The sequence below is a fragment of the Asparagus officinalis genome, chromosome 3, assembly GCF_001876935.1.
Source record: "Asparagus officinalis chromosome 3, Aspof.V1, whole genome shotgun sequence".
NCBI lineage: Eukaryota > Viridiplantae > Streptophyta > Magnoliopsida > Asparagales > Asparagaceae > Asparagus > Asparagus officinalis.
In genome coordinates, this window is record NC_033796.1 from 106066057 (window position 1) to 106078633 (window position 12577).

The following is a 12577-nucleotide window of genomic DNA, read 5'->3' on the forward strand; positions in this document are numbered from 1 at the left end:
CCAAATCGAAGCACCCACCAACGTCACGGGAATATCGGCTGCGACGCCAATAGCCACCAGGGACGAGGAAGTGGTCACTAGCCAAACAGGAGTCCCCCTTTGGAGTGGAGACTCCTGCGCTGATGGCCTATCCCCGGCCGACGCTTCCTCAGGAACAGGAGATTCCCCTGTTTGGCTTGGCGCATCTTCACGAACCAACACCTCTTCCTCGCTTGATATCGCCTCATGAATCGAGATGTCATCATCCCCCTCCGATTCGCCCATCTCCCCAGGCGAATGGCCCACCCAAGAGAGAGGATCCTCTTTGCCAGCGACTTCATGGGCAGGGTCAACTGCGAATGCACGAAGAGGGTTAACGAATACCCCTCGAGAGGGACCCTATCGACATAAGGGTAAACAATGCTAGGACCCACGCTTACCTGAGCCACCAAGCCCCTCCTCATTTTCGGTCCCCTCTTCTTCGTCAGAAGGAATGTGGATCACTTTCTCGACTGTACCTGCATAGATCCAACGCAAATGTCAGGGGGTGTAAGTTCAACCTTACGCCCAAGGGTGCTGTTTTAAAGATTACCTCCTGGTATGGATGTAGGAGCCTCTGGAGCTCCCGTCTGTGGTCTCACACTAGACTACGGAGAAGCGTCCTTCAAAGTCGTCGGAATAGCCCCCGATGTGACAGAAGGAGCGGGCGGGACAGCTCCAGTCCCAGAGGTAGTCACTCCAGGGATGATCACCTGAGAGGCATCATCCTGACCTTCCGCCACTCTTACGGTCTAAACGGTCTCATCACGACGGGCCCTCTTAGCCTCCTCCATTCGGGAACTTTCGGCCGCTGCCTCCCGTTGGCGCTTAGAGAGAAGCGAACTACTCGGGGACAGAAGGGGCATCCCTATTCGTCTAACTATCGGGCTCCGGGCTTGTCCTGGGCATTCAGATTCTCTTGGCTCACCAGGGGCATCCAAAGAAGGACTAGGGGAAGGAGCTTGAATCTCAGGAGCCCCGGATTCGTCTAAACCGGCGTCAAAACTCTCGGTGTCCTCAGCAGGATCTTCCGAGAACCATTCTTTAGTAGTTTGATGGCTTCTTCACCTCGAAGGACGAGAAGCTTCCCTTGAGCGACGGCCGCATTCCGTCAGACACGAGCTTTGGAACCAGAAATCATCGGGATTGGCACTGGCTCCCCGATACCACCGGCAGTACAGGAGCGTATGGTGCAAATCACGATCCTTCACAGGTAGTTCAAAACGGGCATGGGTACCGCCAGCATGAGTTCAAAACCATCCCCGAGCTCCATCCACCAGCCCTCCTTCGAAGTGTAGGCGGGGATTGACGTTGCCCACGTACAGTTGGTCATACCCGAATTGACGGGCAAACTTGCAGGGGATATACGGCTCGAGATAGCACAAAGAGACTATTCGTAGGATGTGATACCCGGCCGAATATTCACCAACCATCAAAAAGCACCACAGGGGAGAGCTGTGTGATGGTCCGCCGTCGGCACATCTCTAAGAGACTCCCCATATCCTCCACCGATGAAGTATGGAAAGAAACGGCGAAAGTTGTAGTGGCCGAAATGGGAGAGCGTCTTCCGTTCGTCGGGAATGTCTTTATACTTCCAAGAGCACCTCTCCAAGCGCTCAACGAACGGAACAAACCTGTCTCCTTGAAGAGTCACGGGGTCGCTCATCAAACATTCGCAGTGGTAGATGAACCATGCCATCAAGTAGGTGTACGGCAACCCCACTCTAGGATTAGGGGTCCTGATGACTTCCTCTTCGTCGACAATCAACACACGGCAAAACTGGGTCGTCAGTGTGCGGAGTCCCCGATGGATACACGCTACCATCACCGGCACCAAGGAATAGGACTTCCCGTGGGCTAAGCAAACTGCAGGATACACGACCTCCACTGGAAGCGCCTCGAAGGAATGAGTGGGGACCACGCACCTCTTCAGCCACAACATGAGATACCCTGCGAACAGAGCCTTTTCAGATATAGGGGACTTGGCCTGATGGTGAAACGAGTGGAAGACTGTTCCAGATTTGAACCCACCCTCGTCATGCTCGAGAGCTACAGTGGCTTCCCCTTCGGCCATCCTCCTCTCCACTTCAACCTGGTCACATCCGCTCAGCGGCAGAGCAGGCCTTTCTTTGACATCATTCTCCGGGAATAAGTAATCAGCCCAGTTCTTATGACTGATCCCCGGAGCACTTTTCTTCTTACCTTTGTGGTCCACCGCCCCTAAGGTATTGAGACATATGTGGTAATGGCAGAGCAATTCCCATAGAGTCTCGACCACCAAAGGGGAGTGGTTCGAGAGTTGGTCAATCTCATCTTGATCAGGAATGTACTCCTCATATGAAAAGTCTCCTAGCGGCAGTCCCGACATGTCGTACATCTCGTGGAGGGCTATACCGAGCTCACCATTGGGAGTGAAAAACGTGCCACTATCCGCACAATACAGCTCTAAGATGTTGTGGAACTGGGGAGCATTAATCTTCAGACCGTGTCGAGTGGCCTGAACAGCCGCATACAACTCTGAATTTGCAAGGTCAGAATTCTCGACCAAAATGTAGTCGGTAATCTTGGACCACCAGGTCTTGCTGCCAGGCGCAGAGTAGATCCACCCCGGAGCTCTGAAATCCTTTGGAGGAAATTTCCCGCCGGCTTGGAAGAAATAATGACGGAAGGTCTCCGCGACCACGGTCGTCTCTCCAGTATGTGCCTCGTTAGACGGTAGGCCAGGACGCAGGCCGGTCACCCGTTTGCAAGAGCTCTCTACCCCGTACCCAGCCGTGGAGCCCGTAAAGACACCGCAAGTCACCCCGTCTTGAGTTGGGGTCAAATCCTAATTCATCATTCTCAGGACCGCAAGGGAATGCAGCTCAACGATTAAGAACCCTCCCGGCATGTTGGGAAGATAGTAGTGGGCCCCGTCCATTATGCAGAGCCACCTGCTCTCCTTGATCAACAGAACGGAAGGGTCAGTCACAACATCACCAAACAAAAACTGAGGCTTCTGCAGCTCCGTCCTGGCCTCGTCTGTCAACACCGCATCGGTGGTCAACTCACGTAGCGTTAGGTGGTGCCCATCAGTGACTCTCTTTATCAAGTCATCCGGTTTATCAGTGGAGATCACGGGCACCGAACCCAAGGAAGGGAACCGGGGAGGTCGGGAGGGCTTTGGTGGAAAAGGTCGCTACAAAACAAAGTCAAGAAAAATCAGGACGGGATACCCCCTAGAGGCAGATGCATCCGCCCAACAGAAACGAGATCTGTCTGCATAGGTTGCATTCGCCTTCACCAGACAAAAGTCAAACTCGCCTGTCGAGAAACGAGTTCGCCTTCACCTGATAAAGACCAATTTCGCTTGTAAAGGCTAAAATCATCCGCTGCGAATGAACGTAAAATCCACCTAAAAAGGGGCGATTTTACCAAGATCACAGGGACTGTCAAAAGACGACATAATCTAACAGGGAAAATGAGCAATGCTCATCTTCCTGGCCCGACATCGGTAACCAACACGAGGGCGTCAAGCAAACTTTTTGACTTACCCAAGCACGTCTCAGGCACATTGGCGGTCGCACCAGCGGCAAGGCGATCGGAGTAGCGTCCAGGACCTCCTAAGCACGTCTCAGGCACATTGGCGGTCGCACCAGCGGCAAGGCGATCGGAGTAGCGTCCAGGACCTCCTCCTTTTGCAACGCATCTCTTGGACTTCGGTGCCATGACGAGGAATCAAGAACGAAGCGGGAATTCTTTCTCTTTGGGAAATTTTCACACACAGTAACTTTCAAAAAGAGGAGGAGGACGAAACCTATTTAAGGGCGGAAGGGCTGGCGTGGCCATGATTGTGCTCGTAAGGCGAAACACTCGCGGTCGAGAGACGTGGCCACGATCGAAATCAACGGGCCAGATTGTCCTTCGCAATTCCTTCTACAATTATGAAAGGGCCATCGAAAAGGGGAAACAGGCCGGTCAAAACCCAAGACCCGAACCGAAACCCACGACTCAATCTAACGGCTGGGTTCGAAAACCACGGCCACGATGCATCGTGGGGCGAGACATACGAAGCTGATGTCACACCGTCAAGTCACGATCACCACGACCTGACAGGACCACGCCACCTTAGCTGGAAAGCACGAAGCCCTATCGGCAGACACGTGGTTTATCTCCTATCAGATCCAGTTCTGCCCAAAAAAAAGAGGGGTCTCACCTGCAAAAACTTGGCTTAACCCCATGAGTCATACGAAATTTGGCCTTCAAAGATGAATTTTGCCTGGACGACTCATTCGCCTTTAAAGGTAAGATTACGAGTAACGCCAATAGAATGACCTCGCTTGAACGGTTAAACCCACGCCTCGGACGGCTAAGGGTTAGAACGGAAATCTTAGCATTAAGCCTAAGAGAAACTGCTCAACAACTCATCATACTGAGGGGAATAGTATGGCTAGCCTGATTCAAACGATAATTGGTAAAGGCATATCAAACCCGTTGATAGCTGAGGGTTTGCTAAAAATCCTAAAAGAAACCAAATACACTTGCTTCGCCAAGAACTTCTTCATTCAAAGTATTCCAGACCACACGCAAGCCGGTTTAGGTCTGAAAACTTTGAAGGGGGTCTTGTAGACGGTAAAAAATACCTCTGTAAGCTTGCAAGAAATTCTCCTGCAAGGAGAAGTAGCCTATACAATTCGCCAGCACGGGCCTGAGCCGCGTGGTCATCAAACGTGCTCGTGCCTATTTAGTCCCAGGTTCGCCTGAATGATCGGCTCACCCGCATGAGTTAAGATTGACTAAAATAATGGAAATTCGTCTTTTTACACAACTCACCTGACCGAGTCTAAAGTCGAATCTGTCGATAAACCTTAAGGTCGTCAGTACACCTGGGTATCCGCTATCCCACGTGCCTGGGAGGGCTTTCCCACCTCTCCTGACCTAAAAGGAGAAGGCACAGTACTCCAGGCCCGTCGAGTGGCCGCTTACAGTACGAGTGAGCGGGCAGGTGTCAAGTCAACCTGAACATTCATAAATACAGCTCACCTCATCCATCCGAGTCAAGAGCTGGATCCGCCGGCATTCGGCAAGTTGTCCAAACCCACTTGAGTACAGTCCTCCAGGCCCGTCGAGTGGCCGCTCGCAGTATGAGTGATCAGACAGATGCCAAATCAACCTGAGCACTCATAAATGCAACCATCTCATTGGTCCAAGTCAATAGATGGATCTGCCGCTCCTACGTGACATGACGGCCCCTCGAATGACCGTTCGCAGTACAGAAGGGCGGCAGGACATCTCTCAATAGTACATGGTCATATCCCATGATTCAAGGAGTGGCTACGTGGTCCCTCCGCCATTTAAGAACTTCTTCCAGCCACAAAGGAGAGGTTCAGAACTTCTTCCAGCCACGAAGAAGGAGTTCAGCTTTTCTTCTAAGTCACGAAGAAGAGATTCAGCTGTTTTAGCCATTCAGCGACTTGCTTATAGTTGAATCAGCTAACTGAACTATTAGCTCTCGATCCTCAATCGGGTCGACGACAAGCTCTTTGCATAATCTTTGCACTGTAGCATATCCTCCCAGTTCTGGGCCCTGATCGCCGCTGAACTCGGAGACCCGAACTCCATCAACCCGAGCCTCTACTGCGTACTGAAGCTCTCCAGCAACCTCGGTCGAACCGTCCAAGGAAAGCAGACTCGGTACGAGCACCGAACGAAGCATCCTGTAGCTACCGAAAGTCCCCACATTAAACAAGGAGGGCATTCCCTCCGCTTCTATTGTAATTTCGATTGATTAGTTTGTAATAAGCTGTTCTTATCAATACAAACGAAGTTCCCTATTTTAGGGAGATCAAAATTTACACCTACATATATCTAATACTATTATAAAAGTGTGTTGATATTATGTTATAACATTTCTTCCAAAAATGCTCTCCAAACCACATACATGCACATATAAATATAAAATGAAAACATGCATAAATAATCACATCACATACATACATGATCACTTGCATATATTATATAAATAAATTATAACCCTTCAAATTCTTCTCATAACCCCCAATCTTATTTAATCAACTTAATTAGTTATTATTATTATTGAATATATCTATTTTTATACTAAAATATTGATAGTCTTACTAATTAGTAAATTTTCATAGCTATATTGTATTGTATATTATATTATAATTATATTATACTACACATTATGTCATAATCAAAGAAATATGTAAAATGTTGTGTAATATTGATAATTTGAGGGTTATGTGTGTGGTGTGTAATATTAATTGGGTTTATGTGTGTGGCATGGTCTGTTCACCATTGAGTAGGTTGTATATTATATTAAAATATAGTTAATGTTACTAATTATATTATCCTATTCATTATATCAAAAGCAAAGAACTATGTGCAATAATATAGTGTAATATTATATACTGAATAATTGGGGGGGTTATGTGTGGGGCATAGTATGAGCTAGGTGAAATTTTTTTATCATCAAAATATAATTTTTATTTAATAAAGCACTCATCTTTAGCCGCCTCACATTCTTAAACTATTAATTAATTATCTATCAATTTTCTATTTAGTCACTCACCTATAACTTCTATGTTCTTTAATTCTATTCATTAATCTCCATCACGTTGCAATCAAATTTCTGCCCGCCTCTTTAAATGCATGCGTTAAAGAACATGGTTTTACTCTCCTTTCTCTACTAAATGGCAATTTTCAGCTTTTACCTCGTCAAAATTTAATAAGCAGCAATTATGCTCTTCTAAAGATTTTACAAATGCATCAATGGCCTAACCGCTGCAATTGAATTCAATTAACTGTCATATTTCATGCGTTTATCTTCCTCTTCATCATAAAAAATCTTTATAGACATTTAAACTTATCAACTAAAATTTTTTGGCGTCTTCCATATAAGCATGAACGCTATCATTCGTTACTCAGTTTCCCCCTGGCCATGAAAAAAAGGGTAGATTGGGAGGCAAGATCCTGTCAAGCCAAGAAAATATACTCAAGTGAGTCGAATCTCGATAATTTGCTAAAATCCTTATATGTTTATAAAATTTTGTGTAATTTAATAATGTCTAATTATATGGGTTGCAAGGAGTTAATATACTGAGCATAGACGAAGTGGCAAATAAAACTGGCATGTGAAAGTTTAGACTTGATTTCGAGAAAATGACTACTTTGAAGTGAAAATTAACTAGTTTAATATATCGTAGTTAAATTTAGATATGGCATTGGTCAATTGAAGGCACATTAGTATACTCGTCACCTCTTTTAATGCAGGCGTTTAATGGTTATCTCCTCGTCTATACTGGTCAAGTTTTACAACTTTTTTACTCTGCGCAAAATTAATGAATGCACATTATGCCTCTAAAGATTTTATCCATCATGCAATCCTTACCCCAATGTTCAATTATTGTTCATGCTCATCGTTTATCCCTTTCATTCAATAAAAAATTTTATACATGACTTATACAAAATTTTCTGGCTCTTCCCATCTAAGGATGAGTTTATTTACTCAGTTTTCTGGCATGAAAAAGGGTAGAGGGAGCAGATCCTTTCAACAAGAAATATATTCAGTGAGCTCGAAATCCGTATTTGCTATGCTTATTGTTATACAAATTTTGTGTATTTAATTCTAATTAATGGGCAGGAGTATATGCTAGAGCATCAGAGCGCAGACTAAGTGCTAAACTGCATGCGAAAGTAGAACTTGATTTTCGAGAAAATGACTACTTGGTGAAATTACTTTATATATAGTAGTTTAAATTTATATTGGCATTGATCAATGAGGATAGTATCGCTGAAAACATTGAGCATTGTATACTTTTGGTTTAAATAAGAGAGTATGCACTCATTGTTGATGATACATTAAGAGTACTTCTCTAACGGTTTGGTAGAGACGTAGTGACCGCTGAATTTTATGATAGATGGGTAATTCTAAATGTAGCAATTTCTTCTATTGTATACTTCTCATTCTCAATTACTACGCATACATTCTTAATGAAATGATGCTGAATATTTTATATGTGTGTCATTCTCATATATATTTTGTAGGAAAGGACATATTAATACATTTTTTTAATCGATGATTGTTTATGTCACAGTTAAAAGTATCTTCTTTATAATAATTCTCTCTTTTTTGAATTATCTTATCTTTAATTAAATTATCTGTCTGGAGTTAAACATTACTAATTGAAAACAATGAGATTTATCTAGTAGGGTATATAACTAAAAATTACATATTTTGCGCATACAAATTTGGCCAAGCTGGCGCGGTAATTGCATTTTGTTTCCCTGCTTTTTATTCAAACGGATTTATAGTGCTTCTTTAAGTTATTTCCATATCGAGTGGCTTTTCAATTTAGTGATTTTTTTTATAAATGATGATCCTTCGATTGTTGTTAGTATTTTTGACATTGTGACACTTCAAATAAGGATATAGTGACCTAATTAAGAGAAGGCCAATTTTTGGCAGGTGAAAACGTAATAGACTTTTTTTTTGGTTATTTTCCCTAGGAATTCCTATTGATCATATTTAGATCCTTTCAATATGTGAAAGTTTCTAACATTTATTATTTTTGGCTTCATAAAAATTCATGCTTTTAAACTAATATTTGTTAATATGTTGCAAATTTAATATCAAATAATATAATATAATACAAACATCGAAAATTATTTTATAATTTTAAATTTCAATTATCTAACTAAATTAACATTTATTAATTAAAACTAATACTTATAAATATTATATAATTAGTTGTAACTATTATAAATAATTTAGCGTTTTCATAAATATTATTTGTTATTTAAAATAAATATTATACTAAAATTATTAGTTAACATAAATTATTCATTTATTAATATTCAATTTTACAAATATTAGTTTATTAGTATATGATAAAACTTATTAGTTATTAGTACTATTAGTTTCATTTAAATTAGTTAGTTCATTAAATTTTAATTGTTAGTTTTTATTGAATATCATATCTAATGAACAATACTTCATTTGTTCACGTGCAACGCACTTGCCTTATCCTTTACATTGAAAAATAAAACTTAAGATATGAAATTTAAAATTAAAATTTAATGTTAAAGAGGAATAGTTATCTATCTATTATCATCTTAGTGTGAAATTAAAATAAGAAAATAATAAAGTAGGTTTATAACTTAGTGAAATTAAAATATGAAAATAATAAGCCATGATTCATGAATGAGACACATAACTAGAGGGGGGAGGGGGGTGTGGAACCATAGTTTAACATTTTATTTTGCTAAAGCTTCAATTGTCGAGGTACTGTTTGGATCTTTATATTATGAGCTTTTGTTGCCATGTTGAGCGGGTAGGGAATATGTTGTTTTATTTTTGTTAACTTACTTTCCACACCAATGATCCCATTAACCCCACCAGAACATGAAAATAAGAACAAGCAATCCTCTCCTATATATGTCAAACTGTACTGTACAGTTTGACAAAGATGCATCTTTTGAATCCATGAATGGTGCTCAAATTTAGCTCCCCTTTGTCTGTTTATGTCAAACTTAAATCATATATGATTTTGCAATATTAAGTGGACAAATAATTAAAAAAATTTGTTTACCTCATTTATTTTGTGGTATTCTTATGTTTTTTGAAGACTTTGTCTATTATATTTCATTATAATTTTAACTTTTTTCTAGGCATAGTTTGCTTTGGTATGTTTGTGATTTTGCTATATGATACTTCTACAATATCCTGGTTTTTCATATTCCCAATGAGTGTTCTTTATGAACCTATTTATAACCATATAACATCTATTTAAATCATCAACTAATAAAAAGTCAAATATCTTTTCTAAGAACAAGCATAAATTGCCAATTAAAAGTCATTCAATCAAAACCTAACATATATTATCTATAACATCTTTCAAATAAATGTCACATACAAAAAAATTATCAATGCAATAAAACTTAAGGCTGGCATATAAACATGAAAGTGGTTACACGTGCATTGCACGTGTAACTATATATATATATATATATATATAATATATATATTATATATATATAATAATATATAATATATATATATATATAATTATATTATATATATATATTATATATGAGTGGATAGAGAAATATTATATTCTATTAATTATAATTAAAATTTGTTTTCCTCTATAATATTTATTTAAATATTGCCGATTACATTATTTTTATAATTCATATGCGTGCAAATTATTTCAATCTAATAATTTATTTTATTATTAAAAAGCAGAAAAAAAAAAAAAGGTTGGCCCGACGTAAATCTCAGCAGGTCGGGCCAGCGGGTCGAGTCTGGGAAGCACTTGAATCCAAACAACCGGGCTCAAACTCAAACCTGTATAATCTGGGCCCAAGAAGGCCCAGCCAGTCCAAGCTCATTCGCTTAGCCTGAATCCAGCCCATGGCTGAGTCTAGGTGTGATGAGGTGAATGATATCTAGACTCAGATGACTAATTACCTCTATTACGCTTATATAAAAGTACCTTTAGCTCGCGCGAATTGCAACTCGCGTGAGCCCAGGTAGGGGGTGGGACCCACAACAGCTATGGGCCCTACCCTAGCTCACACGAGTTGCAACTCGTGCAAGCCAAATAGCAATATTCTAAGCTTATTCTTCATAATCAACGAGAACATAAATTTTTCTTCTCTCTTACATTTCAACATGGTATCAGAACAAGTTCTCGAATCTAAGAATCTTCAATCTTTCTTACTCCTCACTGCTGCTGCCTTGGGGACTCTCCACAAACACTCCTGCCCGTTAAATAAATTATCGTCGCACCCTGCACCTCCCTCCATCTAAGAAGGGTGTTGCCATTGTGCTTGTTCCTCTTTGGTTATTGGACGCTTTACTATTTCCCTACCTATGTACTGGTTGTTTACTTACCGGGATATTTGGCACGTGTTGATTTGGTGCTTGGAGATTTGTTGAGATCGATGGCCCAAAAATTGGTATGCTTTGATTTCACCTACAGGTGTTTGATCTGCTGCTACTCTCGGCTATCAAAATTTTTATAGGGATATCCTTCAATTCTTCGACTCGGCTTAAATTTTTCCTTTGGATCCTGACTAATCATTTGCCGTCCTCTCTCGTCTTATTGCCTACCTCATCTCCGGATATTGGCATTGCTTTTTATCAAAATGGGTTGTTTGTAATTTTCATATTGACCTTGAGGGATAACGCTTGTCACTACAAATTGTGGGGTAATAATTCCTTTACGTAGTTAAGTGAAAAATTAAAGTGTTATGGTGAATTTCTAAATATTTTATCAAAAATTTTGTGAGTGTGGTGCGAAATGATTAAAGTTGTCAGAGGTGTAATGAAACTATCACTACAAGAAATCTGGTATTTAAGACCAAAATTAGTGAAGGGGCCTGTTGACCGTCATTAATATGTATATAATAACGACAGGTTTAAAGCCCTTCATCGAGTTATCATAATTAGTAGAGTAATGATGTGAGATGAGATAACAGTTTTCTGGTCCCTTCGTTGATTTGATCCTAATAACGTCGTTATTGGATCTCCTTAAAGATGAAGGTGTAAAACCCCATAAACTTTTATAATGAATCTGTGTAAATTATTATTAATAGATAATTCTTTTGTGATAAATAATCATATATATGTTAGATGAATGTGATTATCAGTGTCTGGGAACCAAACAAGTGTTTATATGTGAGAGAAATTGAGTGGTTTGAGCATCATGTTGTAAATCAAGCTAGACAGGCAGTTTTCTTCTGAGCGGTCGACCGCAGTGGATGTGGCGGTCGACCACACAACGGTCATGCACTCAGGAAACCTTTTTCCTGTTGTGCAGTCGACCAAACTGGGCGCAACGGTCGACCGCCCAACAGACAGAGAGTTTTCTGGGTTCGGGTCTCAACAGGTTTCGGGTCGGGTTGTGGGGTTAATATATATGCTAATGAACCCAAGAGAGCCATCTTTTCATCTGAAATCAGAAACCCTAGCTCCTCTCTCCCCTCAAACCCTAGTTCTCATTTCTTGGTGATTTGGGAGGAGCTTCGAAGGATTTTTTAGCGGATTTTGGTGGGATTCAGCAAAATGGATCATCATATTTTAGATCTAGGGTTTTATTCTCATCAGAGGCGAGTAACATCTCACCCAACTTCACCCCTTTTCGTTTTCATGCTTAAATTTGGGTTTTAATCCGGTTTTATTAGGCCTAAATCGTATTTCATGTAGATATAGTAGATCATTATGACATAAGATGTGAGAATCAAGTATTTCAGATTTTTAAAGCTTTTATTAATGAGATCTAGATCTGAAAATGCTCTTAGCAAAAGTTAAATCATGTTTTTACTGTTTTAAAAACATCGAAATCATGTTTATATATGTTTGGAATCTTGATGATAGATTTTAAATGTTTTTACTAGCATATTTTAAATGTTTATATATGACTTTGTATAAATGTTAGATTTACGTTAATATAGGAATCATTGAGTTTGAATGTGATTTGAAGCTGACAGAAACCCTAACTGGTCTTCTGTCTGCTTCGCGGTCGACCACGGTGGACGCGGCGGTCGACCGCCA